Source organism: Psammomys obesus, unplaced genomic scaffold, assembly GCF_907164565.1.
Source record: "Psammomys obesus unplaced genomic scaffold, mPsaObe1.curated_primary_1811, whole genome shotgun sequence".
Taxonomy (NCBI): domain Eukaryota; kingdom Metazoa; phylum Chordata; class Mammalia; order Rodentia; family Muridae; genus Psammomys; species Psammomys obesus.
In genome coordinates this window covers 20,225,476-20,238,804 of record NW_026596091.1, presented here as the reverse complement: position 1 = coordinate 20,238,804, position 13,329 = coordinate 20,225,476, and positions in this window count along the sequence as shown.

Here is a 13,329-nt window from a genome sequence, read left to right as displayed (position 1 = left end):
GAGATTTTGTGATGCACACTTACAGGCCAGCACTCAAGAGACAGAGGCAGGTTGATCTCTATGAGTCCCCCGCTTGCCTTGTCTTCATAGTGAGCATCTGAGGCCAGCTGAGACTCCATAGTTTTACATTCTTTCTCAAAAGCAAAACAATAAAAAGAAATATAATTTTCACTGTTTGGTTGCAATTTGGGGAACTAGTAAAATTCTTTTAATAATATAAATCAATAGGAAATCTTTCATTCTGTAAACAAAATATAAAATCTCAAGCACAAGCAAAATGAAATTGAGGAAATCTGCACATGGGATAAATAATTTGTGCATCCTTTATTTGTACACTTGGTGCTAAATTTTAAATTTATCCACCTGAACTTCATTCAGACTCAAGGTTGAACATAGCAGTTATCTTTTAAAATGTTGTTATTTGAAATCTGTCCTATCTACTGTGATTCAAATTTGGCCAATGGACCAATTCATAGCACTTAAATTGATCTAAATACTTTGCTGCTAAAAACTTGTTCTGGTCACTTTCATTAAAATGTTGGTTTTTTTCCCTCCATGCTCTACTCATGCAGTATCTGCTGTTAAGTAATACAATATGGAATGGCCTTTGCAAAAGTTTTTGTATCCGGACACAGTATTGGGTGTATTGATGAAAACCCAATGACGTATTACTATACATCATAAGATTTCTATTTTGACCTGTTGAACAGGTTTTTTATACATACCAGGAGAGTCATTCAAAGCAGTTTACATATTAAATTACTTATAAAAACACAGTATATATAGACCTTGACATTTGTTAAGGAACCAAGGATTAAATCTAAAAATATTTTTTAAAAAACTTTAATGACCAGAACAAATCTTGAGCAAAACATATATCATGTGGCAAAGAAGTGGTTTCTTGGGACGTAGTGCACAGACATGAGGACACATTTTCTGCACAAACATAAGAGACCAATTGACTGGTTTCTATGATCACCTGAATATATTCAGCAGATTGTTATTAAAAAATAAAATCCATAACAATAATACTGCAGAACGGTACTGGTAAGAATTCCTTTGGCCATATTTTTCTGTTCCTGGAGCTCTCTTCAGTCTAACTCCAATATCAATTTTTTGAAGCAAGAAAATTTGCTATTTTATTTCCATGTGGGTAAGTAATTTTAGAACGATTATACATTGACCATATGAAATTGCTTTTTATTTCTGTGTTTCATTCTTAGAGTAATCATGGGATGAAGTAATGACTTTGTTATGGGCACCAATAAGTGATTCCTCCGCAGATGTGTTTTTACTACCCAATTTGTATTCAATGTATCTAGTTATTTGTGAGTTTATATGATAGTAACAAAGACTCACATTAATGCAATGAGAAAATAAGCCAAATGGTTTGCTGTTTAAATTGTTCATTTGCACATAGCAAGATAATAAACTCAAGCACTTAATCACACCTAAACTATTGTCTTAGAAAAAAACTGTGTTCACTACAGTACTGTCTATTTTAAAGATTAATTCCCTAGTTGCCAATTCACTAACAGCATATTTCACAATTGCTGTGAATTTGTCCCATAATGTTTTTTTAAATTGTAGCTATTATTTTCTGAATGAAGTACACTAAACAAGGGAAAATTTGTAAAGATCCTTTGTAAATATAGGAGCAGAGTGAAGATAAGTACAAGAAGATTTGAAGACTCATCAGCAAATTCAAAATAAGAACAGCAACAAAGTAGTATTAGTAAAACAAATAGGCCACAAGGTCAACTTTTAGTAACAGAATCCTTCAAAATGCAGAAACACTATTATAATTAGAGTTTGCTTTCTCTTTTGACAAGTGTTTAAATTCATTTCAGTCTGATTTTAAATTAATTGTTCTGGAAGAGTATTAAATTAGCTATAAGTATTTCAATAATATGGATACAAAATGCTTTTCTTTTTAGGTGTTCCTTGGTATTTTGGTAACAAACTTTTATTAAGGACAACATACTTGAATGATACATGTTGTGATTAGATAGCGCCATGAAGAATAGCTTTAACTGATAGGAAGCTATGTTATTGACTTAAGTTTTAAAGCTCATGCTTATTTCTCTGTACCACTTTGGATAATTTTTGCAACAACTTGATTTAGCTCTCTCTAACTGAGCACCACATTTGGCCTGACAGTAGTGAAAACCTGCTCGTTTTTTATTAATCTCATTTTTAGTATAAGTATATTAATTCTCAGATAACTTGTAATATTATGCCAACCTTAGCCATGTGAGTGTGTGTGTGTGTGTGTGTGTGTGTGTGTGTCTGTGTGTGTGTCTGTGTCTGTGTCTGTGAATTGTCATAAAATCATGCATAGTTTCTTCTAAGTTTTAGGTGCTGGAGTGTAATGAGAACTTGCTCTTACTGCTTTTTGAAAAGTCTAAAGTAGACATTTCATTCTGGTATTTGGGGAAAAATTAAATTAGATCATTCCAAAATGTAACAGTGAGAAAGAGGCTGTGCTGTCAGCATGCTTCACTGGCATCCTTTAGGCCACTGGTTTATCATCTGGGAAATCTCTGCTTCATGTCCGGATCTTCTTCCCAGTTATATGAAAGCATTCTCCCAATCTACAGTCTTCCTAACAGGGATAGATTAACACAGGATAAATCTGGCCACATGTGGAAGCCAACTTCAGTTGTCATTTCTCTCCCTAATTAGTCTCTAGGCTGAGATTGCATTAAGGAAGTGCCAGCTGAGAAGTCTCTAAACTCCTGAACTGTATTGTCTCCAACAGTTTTGGCTCTTAGGTGGTAATCTTTTTATGTCCCAAACACCCTTTCCTGGAACAATAGGTTTTAGTCCCCTCCCTACACACCCTTTCCAGAAATACTTCTTTTTGTAGACTATCAAGAAAATGTATTCCTATGCAGATATGCAATAACTTTCCTGAATTTGTTTTATCACAGTATTGACACCAGCAACTAAAGTACAGTACTCTGCTTATGAGAGTATTTTTAAGTATAAAATAAGATTCTGAAGCTCATACTCATGTTATCTTACACAAAATTTAAATCATGAAGTACTGCCCACAAAGGGACTATCCTTTTCCTAGTTCTTCTAAAATGTTTTAAAGTATAGTGAAATTTTCATTAGAACATATTAGCCTAAATTTAAAAAAAAGGGGGGTTGGAAGTTTGTTTTGTTTTGTCTAAACTTATTTAAACATGATGGCATCAGAGCAAGGAGTCATGTGGTTTGAACCTTTGCCTCCAGCCAATATTGAGGAAGCCCTGGAATGTGTCTTTCTGCTGCTTTTACAGAAATTTCCACACAAATACAGCCCTGTTGCTTAATCCCCAGGAGATTTGAAGCAGATGAGCACCAGCCTTTAATGGTATTCTTGATATGGCCCCTTTGAATCTTGCTGAACAAAACATGCTTTGTCCACTTGCCCATTTCTGCCACTACCATTTGTTTTAACCTCTAGCACTTGCTGTTATTTTTCTGCAAGTAATCTGTAGCTGGATCCAGATAAACCAATCTTAACCCCACCCATTTTATAGCACCTGGGAGCAAAATATCCGCAGTTTGCTGTCATTACCATATTGCCCCACACCAACCTGTAAGGCATCTGTGACTTCCTCCGTCTATACAACCAAGGTTCTCAACAGCACTGGGGTGTGTCTGTGTGTCTATATGTTGTTTTGCTAGATTCGATCCTATAAATGGTCTTAATTTCTAAATATGCTTCACATTCTATCAACGTTTCTTTATTATGAAGAAATAATTCAATAATTGAACATTTTAGGACAATTTTAGCATATGCTTTATATTATAAAAACATACACCATTAAATATTAACCTTTTAAACATAAGAATGTATAGATTCATTACAATGTTTCTACTTTTGCATTGTCTTGTAACTTTGAACCTACAGCTAGTAAAATGGAAAGACCCCAATAGATGGAAATAGTGACATTTATTAGATCTTTTAGCGTTTTCCTTTTATTTAACCTAATTGTAATATGTGCCAATTGTTTTTAGCATATCATTTTGTAAACAATAATTCAATGAAGATTTTTTTAAATAAGATTGGAGATTAGAAACTTTTCAAGTACATGTTAAGTGAAAGCCTATTTAATATCACTGTCTAGGTTGCTCAAGCAAGGGGATAATTTCACCAATGATAACAAATACAAGACCTTCTATTAAAGAGCGCATATCGTTCCGTGACAATCCTGTTCGACTCAGTGGTGGATGGGGAAGTGGCAAAAAGAAGGCAAAATTCTCCACCTAATGCTTCCTGCTCCAACATTTCAAATGCAGAGCACATGACTGAGTTACTTCTATGGATATCTGGTCCTGTTATCAGTTGTGAACAAAGTTTCAGGGTGTTGTATTTAAATTTTTGTTATGATAGTTCATAATGTAGTTTTCTAGAGGCAGTAACCTTCCTTCTCATAATAAATGAGAAGCAATAAGAGTTTGCAGTCCCTCTTGTGTACTTGTAGAATGGCCTTATCCCCCAATAATTCCTGAAATACTGCAGGGCAATTTGTACATACACTTTCCCCTTTGGTTTATATTTTATGACACATATACTCAAGATTATCATTAATTATTTTAATATAATGTGTAAAGGAGTATAACTATGTTGATATTGGTTAGAGAAATATTCGTGGATAATTACTACATTAATAAGTATCAATATATATTTCTTAGATTTGTAAATGATAAACTGCATGTGGTAATTCAAAATAAATAGTGAAAATCAATATTTTTATTTCACAGTTTCTTAGAATTTATTATGGTAATAAAATATATGTACCATTTAAGTTAAAATGAAAGATAAATTTAAACAATAATAGACCTAATAATTTGAAAGTTTATCTGTAATGTTTCATTCATGTATATCTTATCTTGTTCATAAAAGGTAGATGTGAATTCTGATTATTTAAAATCATTCAACTCATTTACACATATTCAATCACTTTGAATTTTGTTAACGCACATATCAATTGCCATTTTATTTTTTTTTCAAAGCTGAAAACCATCATTTGAAAATATTAGTATATTTTTTTCTTAATTACAGAGAAGTTTTACTAAATTTTACTAGTATGAGGATAATTTTCTCCTAGTCTTAGCAAATACAATATGCAAAATGTTGTGTTCAACTCATGACTCAGGGGGTCTATTTCTCTGCATCTGGAATGCCTTTCACGAAGCTAAACCCAGGGTTCTCCAGTGACTCTCCATAGTGCACTCTGTGTAATAAGATCCAGTGAACTTCAGCTTTCTCTTTTGTTTCCCTGCTCTCCACTGAAATTCTTCATCCAGAAATGACTAAACAGATTTCCAGATACATTTGTTTAGTTCTTATCCCCCATGTACTTTTGCAGTCTTGTTGCATTTCAAACCTGTAAATCTCTTTTAACCTGATTGAGATAGAAATGTTAATGAGCCTTGAGCTGTCAATCTATAAAGAAAACATTGATTCATATGTTTTAACCTAGAAATTGAGCTCCACATGTATTTGTTTTGTGAACACTGTTAGGTCATCCCTTTGCTAACAACATCCACAAATCAGCATAATGTAATGATGGAAAATATTTTATCTCAGTTTATTTTCAACTTGGATGGAGAAAACCACATTAAAGCTGACATTGATAGGGTTTTATGGTTCATATACTTACCCAATGAAGTGGAAAGGCTAGTATAAGAAATAAGATGTTTATTATTAAACTGTTTTAGTATATAAAATAAACTTCATAGTTTTTTTCTGTAACTTTTATGATTTTTTTTCATAATATTGTGAAGATCATTGATATTGATACTCTTAAATTTGTAGGTGATGATTGATAAATGTCAATAAAAGTCTTTTCAGATTATGGTGTTTAAATCTGAAGTTTTTTATACTATGATTTATTGTGCCTACCCTAAAGCTGATTATTCAAAGAACCTTATAACTTCAAGCCTGTCATTTTGTAGTACTAGTAGTATATCGTGCTCATGGAACTGTTATTTTTAAAATTTAATAAAGCATCAAACTGTTTAAACAAAGAATTGTTTTCTTTAGAGGACATACGTTAAAGTGTGTGTTTGTGTTATTGTGTTTCTGTCTCTGTACATCTTTCCTCGATTTCTCTCTACGTATGTGTGTGTGTGTGTGTGTGTGAGAGAGAGAGAGAGAGAGAGAGAGAGAGAGAGAGAGGCAGGGGTAGAAATGGTGGGTGCTTATGGCAGGACACATACATGGAAGTCAAAGGACTACTCTCAGGAGTCAGTTCTCTCCTGCCACCTGGTGGGTTCCAAGATGGAACTCAACTTGTCAGTACTGAGCACAAGTGCTTCTACCTGGCCAGCCATCTTGCTAGCCCTTGAGGCATTTTTAACAAATACTTGCTTTTATGGTTCAAGAAGATGAATATGTAAGCCTGTTTTATCATGTAGCTGACAATGAATTTCATATTGACAACACTATGTCTTACTTTTAAGATCTTCTGAATTAGAGTCTTCCCTTCCTTTCCATTTGCCACTTCCAATATGGAAGACTAACCAGTTTATTGTTATTATTGTTGTTTTGTTTTGCTTCCAGGTAAGAATGATAAACTGAATCATTATATGATAAAAGCCTGTTGGAAGTGTTTGGTGAGTTATTTAACGATTCCAGAATGTTTTGGTCTAGAGTCAATATGCTGACTTATACCAAGAGTCCCTTCTCACAGTCTGAGCCACCAACACCACTTTTGTGAACCTAGTAAGCAATAATGATCTAAAGCCTATTGAAAAACATCCCACTTTACTATGAGCTGAGTAATCCAGCTACTTACAGTCCTCATGAATGAGTTGTGTCTATCAATTCTAGAGTGGATGTGATCAGCACCTTCTTTGTGTGATTCCTTTTGGCAAGCTTCTGCCCTCCCTCCCCTCCTCATATGCATTTGAACAGCTACTACCAGGAGCCAAGGTTTTTCCTAAACCAAACATGGAGTAAATCTTTTTGTTTTTGTTGTTTTGATTTTAGGATTTATTACATGTCCAGTATTTTGGGCACCAGATATGAATATAGATGGTTGTGAGCCATACTACGGTTGCTGGGAATTGAACTCAGAACCTTTGGAAGAGCAGTCAGTGCTCTTAACCTCTGAGCCATCTCTCCAGAACCCATATCTTTGTTTAGGACAAGCATCAGTTTTCGGACAAAGGAGAAATAAGTTTCAGTGGTTTTCTAGTAGATGTTGAAAAGAACTGTGGGATAGAATCAGGAGGTTAGTGTTCAGTGAAGTTGTCATGAAGCAGCCTGCAACAGTGGACTGCTTGATCATATCTGTTACAGCACAATGTCTTCTTCTCCAGATCAGCTTTTGTTATGTAGCCCTGGCTGGTCTGGTACTCACTAAATAACCCAACTCTTCTTAGAACTCATGGCAATTTTCTAGCCTCAACCTCCATGTGATTGTCAGGTTTTTATGTCATCTCTCCCAGTATTTCTGTGAAACTGAGAAAAAAATATGAACCAACTTAAGTAATAAAACATTAAAAAAAATCCACTTTTTCTTCCTGGCTTATGTTTACAATTGTTGAGGCAGTGTTATCTGCTTCAGCATAACCACATCTTCATAGCACTTTATAATTGAGAGCCAGAGGTTAGATACACTGCAAGCCCATCAGTAGTTTACACAATCTTGGCACATTTGCTAGATGTAACCAGGTAAGTAAATGGGAAATTTCATTCATAATGAGTACACCACTAAAATTAATGAAAGGTATGAGTGTGCTGTTATGTCTGTTACAGGGACTTTCAGGATTATTTTAGATACGTAATTGAACTGCTGTAGTTAATCACTAGGAAGTACAAATGCATTATGGGACACATAAATAAAGTTTCTGACAGCTACAGTAAACATGCAAGCATTGACAAACTTTTACTTTCATATATTTTAGTCTCTTATATACAGTATGTAGGTCTTTTCTCACTGTTCACAACTGACTGGTTTTAGGATCCCATGTTGTATAACAAACTAACATGTTCTAGTCTCTTATATCAGCTCTCTGTATGCGCAGAATCAGCATGTGTTGTTAAGGTTGGCAAAGAAGAAGTTGTCTTACAGTGGAAAACTACAACTATGTTACCCCTTAATATTACAATACAATAAAAGATATGGATTAAGGGAAATTGTAGATTTACATATTTATAAATGTAGAACCCTTAATAAATAAGTTAGCAAACGTTCCAAATCAAATACATAAAGACTAAATTTATTATTTCAAACTTTGATGTGGATTTGAGGTTTCTCTTGAAAGTTATTGGACTCTAGACTTGTCTACCAAATATTTCTAGCAACAGAAAATTACAAGGAGACACAATAAGTCTGGGTCTGTTTCTCATCTCTCTGCATCACTCAGATTTGGTCTAACCATGGATTTTCTATGAACTTCAAAATGAAACCAATGTTTGGAATAACTCAATATGATACACAGAACAAAGTAAGAAATCAGCCCAGCAGTCTTACCCTGCTAAGTGCATATTTTAGTACGAAGCATATGGAAGAAAGTGAAAAGAACATGCCTTTTAAAACCTGACGTGTGTTAAACTCCTTACTTTGATGAGTCATCTTGAACAAGTGACAAACTCTCCAAGACCCTTTCCTTACTCTTAAATTAACAATTTAATATGCAGCTTAATGATTCTATAAGGTCAAATAAAAGTGTATGAGAAGCCCCAGGCTCAATTTCTTGGTTGTGTGTTGTCAACAAAAAAGAGTAGTATGGCACAGTCAACCTTTCCTAACTAATCTTCCAAAACTAAACCAAAATTTCATTAAGCAGAATTAAGATGAATCATTTCTGCATATCATTTAATAAATACTTCCATGAATTGATGGGAATATGCACTTAAAGGATATGTAAAACTTTGCGTTTTTATATTTATCTTGAAGTCACAATAAAATGCAAAGTTTGAATATATAAATCTTGAGTATCCATTGTTTAAAGCTTGTATAATGCACAAAAGTTATTTATGTTAGAATTATTGTAAATTTGTTTATCATATTTGTTTTTTAATGTGTGTCAGGCTGGCTGGCTAGCTGGTTGGCTGTCTGGTTGGCTGTCTGGCTGTCTGGTTGGATCACACATGCATTCCAAGGTGTCAATTCTTTCCTTCTACCATGTGGAACTGAGTTCAAACTCAGGTCTTTGGGCTAGGTAATAACAGGTCTTTCCCATTAGGCCATCTTGCTTGCTCCCAAGTTATATATATATATTAGCATGTTAACTAATTTTTTTTACAAAGACATAAGATATATGTATAGGAAATAAAACTTTCAGCCTCAAGGCTCTATAGGCAATATTTTATACTACAAAATAAACTAATGAAATGTTTCTACTTCCAGAATCTCATAGGGTATGTCACATAGTTGTCTAAAATCTCTATATTCTTTTCATTTCTTCCTCTTCTAATGAATATAATATTGGTTCATCTCTAGGCACAAAAAGCAAACAACATCTACCCTTATTTTTTATTCTGAATCTTTACTCAGGGTTTAAATCTTCAGTTATATTTTATATTGAGTACAAAAACCTTTATTTTTCATGTATTAACTTTTTGGTGAGTATCAATGTATACTTAACAGTCAATACTCTAAGGGATTTTTATTTTAACATTTAAAAAGATATTTAAAACTGGAGACAAGAAGAATTAGTTTCAAATAAGGATGGTCAAAGAAAGGGCATTTTCATATTCTATTTGATTTTGAAGGATGAATTGATATGATTAAATCACTTTTGGCAAAGGGATACAACCAAAACAAATGTTCGAGGAACAATACATTTGATACACACAAGTAATAGAAAGTAGAGCAACAAGGGATTTGACTACTGTGCAGAAGTTAGGGAGCCTGGTGAGAATGTTAGGGAGGTAGTGGGAGACATGACTAGCAAGGACAACAAACTACATTAAGAGCCAGACAGCTTTTGGTCCCTTCATGTTGTGGCCTTTATGTGTTTCGTGATTGTTTTTGAAAACAAAGTAATATTCTAAAGCAGTAATTATAAGTGGTAATTAGTGGGATATTTTTAGAGCTAAACAGAGATTAAGAAACATTTTTAATGTAATATTATGTCTGTAGGGTTACCTAGACCAAAGTCCCTACTTAAAGAGTGGGATGATTCCTTTACTTGTTTTTAGACAAAATTCCAATAATGTAGAGAGGACATCATTAACTTTTGAGAATCTGATAAGAGCTGATCTTGGTATATGCTGATCTTTAAGTCTGACCTCATGTGCCACTTCCCTGACTCCTTCCAGCAGTCTATGCTATCTCCAAACAAAGGATGCTTTAGAAAAAGTGTTTGCAAACATCGGGAGGGATTTATCTTAAACAGCAAATACCACAGACTGAAGGGCTGAAACAGCGAATTTTTACTTTTATGGTTCTGCGTGCCAGAGCTCTGAGAAACATGGTGCTAGCCCTGCTGAACCCTTGGTTACCATCTGAAGGAAGCCAATTTCTTGCTGGCGCTACACACAGATGGAGAAGGGTAAGAGTCTGCCGTCCTTCATCCACTTTTAAGGCTAGTAATTCCATTCTGAGACCTGACCTCTTGACCTGACCTCACCTTGGTGTCTTCCAAAGACTCCACCTCCAAATGCTGTCTGTTGATTAACCTCCTCCATCACAAATATTTTGGGAGAGGGAAGATATACCTTATAGTGCAGAGAAACATCTTAAAGCGATGCATTCTTTTCCAAAAATTTCAACATATTTTCCACAGTTTTACAATGATACCTTATAGTAAAATCTGAGTTGCTAAATGGCACCTGCATTTATTTTATGTTATAGGAATAATTAATAATAAAACTAAGAGTAGCACCCTAGTTTCTTAAGTGGCAAGGGTCTTGGGAAATGTATGTTACTAATGACACCTATGTTTATACCATAACTGTATGAAAGTGGGGCAAGTACACTGATTTTCATGGTATACATACCTTAGGACCTATCGTCATGCTGGTTGCACATCCTTCAAGACATAACATTAAGAAATTTTTTTATGTATGATTCTTGATCCTTTTCATCTCTCTGTTTATTCTTACATCACAACTACAGTTTCCTTCCCTCCTGGTTCTTCCCCTCTATCTCCCCTCTTCCCTTCTCCCCGCAATTCCCTCTTCCATTTCTCTTCAGAAAAAGACAGTCCTCTCAATGGATATCAAACAGCCATGACATATCACACTGCAGCAAGACTAGGCACCTCCTCTCCTATTAACCCTACACTAGGCATCTTAATAGGAGGAAAAGACCCCAAAGGCAAGCCACAGAGTCAGAGACAGCCCCTGCCTCCACTGTCAGTAGTCCCAGGATAAGACCAAGCTACACAAACTTTACATCTGTGCCGAGGGCCTAGGTCATTTCCATGCAGGCTTCGTGGTTAATTATATATTTCTGTTGTTGTTATTGGATTTTGTTTTTGTTTTTGTTTTTGTTGTTGTTTTTGAGACAGGGTTTCTCTGTGTAACAGCAATGGCTGTCTTAGAACTCACTTTAGCATCCTTTTTTTACACTTCATAACACAATTAGTTTATTTGTTGAAGACTCTTGATCCATAGTCTTCATTGAGTGGTTTTCCATCCTGAGTCTTTATAATTACATTAAAAAATATAACCAAGCCCTGTCCATAGCTATGTATGTTAGCTGTCTTCATACATTCACTGCTTATCCTATGATAGAAATTGCCCCCATTTTACACACCCTGATAGAGAATCAGAGATCAGAGCATTTACATTCCTGTTCCATCATCCTCAGCAAACAAGTCTGGGACATAATGCTGTAAGACTGAATCTAGCTGACACATTATTATTACTTTTTTGGCACTATGGATAAATAGTTATGAACATACATTATGACCAACATGCATATCCTTACAGAGTCAAACATCTGTAAATAGGAAATTCAAATCTAAATGTTATAGTTTTTGAAATTATTAATAGCAGAACAACATATTTTTTTTTCTTTTTGGCAAAAACTGATCCTAATTTGAAAAATGATGCAACTCTGATTTTCTTGCAAAGGTCATTCCAGGGTTGCAAGCTCCTTCATTGTTAAGAACATCACTTGGAAGCCGATTTTAAAGATATTTTCATGACCCACATGCACCTCTTCAACATCTCTTGTCCAGTAGTGTGCAGCTGGGAGAACCAGTCCACTATGTCATAGGTATCATTAATTTTTAAAAACATACTGACACAAATATATTCTCTGATCCAATGTTGTCCATCATTTTTGCTCCTGTGTCTATACTGAGTTCATTTAATCATCCACACATGTATCTTCTTGGGTAAAAGTTCTCTCATCCATTCTTATGATAAACTTTTAAATTCTTTTTGGCTCAGTTCCAGCCACTACAAAAAAGAAAACTTTAAAAACCTTACTTCTGTCTACCAAAATAGTTCCCCAAAGTATCTCTCAATGTAAGATTTCTACATAGTATGATTTATAGTGTAGATGTGAGCTTTCCTGTGGGACCAATTTCATTTATGTTTCTGTAGGATACATGAAATTTGTTCCAGCAACTAAGTCACACAGTAGATTCAAAGTATCCTAACATCTTCAGTGCTTAGAACCTACAAGCTTTGTTTCCTTCTGTTCTTAACCTTAATTTACACCTTTGTGTTTCTCTCAGCTGATTTAATTCTGTCAATCTTTCTTTCCAAAGTCAAATTTTGTTTTCTTTTCCCAAAGGTTTAAGTAACATTAAAAATAAATGAATAAATAAATAATCTTATCTAGTAAGAATATTCTTGGAGTTTTAGTGAAAGTTTTAATTTGATGCTCATCATCAATAGCATCTCTGCAGGAGAGTAAGAAATTTACAGAGTCTGCTATTACTTCTGGAGCTAAGAAGTTGCATGATGAACTGTAGAGATGACCTTGCATTCTCCCCATGTTTTCTTCAATTATGATGCAAACAGATACCCAAAAGAACCCTACATACCTTACAGGAGAGATAGTCTTCTTTATTTAATTAAGAAATGAAAAATACTTTAAAGTTTCTTCTCTTAATTCATTTTGCCAAGATTTACATTTCTTTTAAAATGCTAAGACAGTATTCAAAATTTTATTAACATTAGAATACAAGATTAAAGAGCATTCTTACTCAAAATAGAATAATGAGTTACTTAGATTTGCTTAATTCAATTCAATTATTGAGCCAATCCTAACACAGAGAAAGAAGGGCTGTATACTTCTCTCCCCAAAAGTAGCACATATGAATCAAATACAGTGTGAAAGAAAGAATTCCAAGAACTTCAATCAGAAATGCACACTATTGGAGTTAGGTTCCCTATAACTAATTGCATTAAAGAGA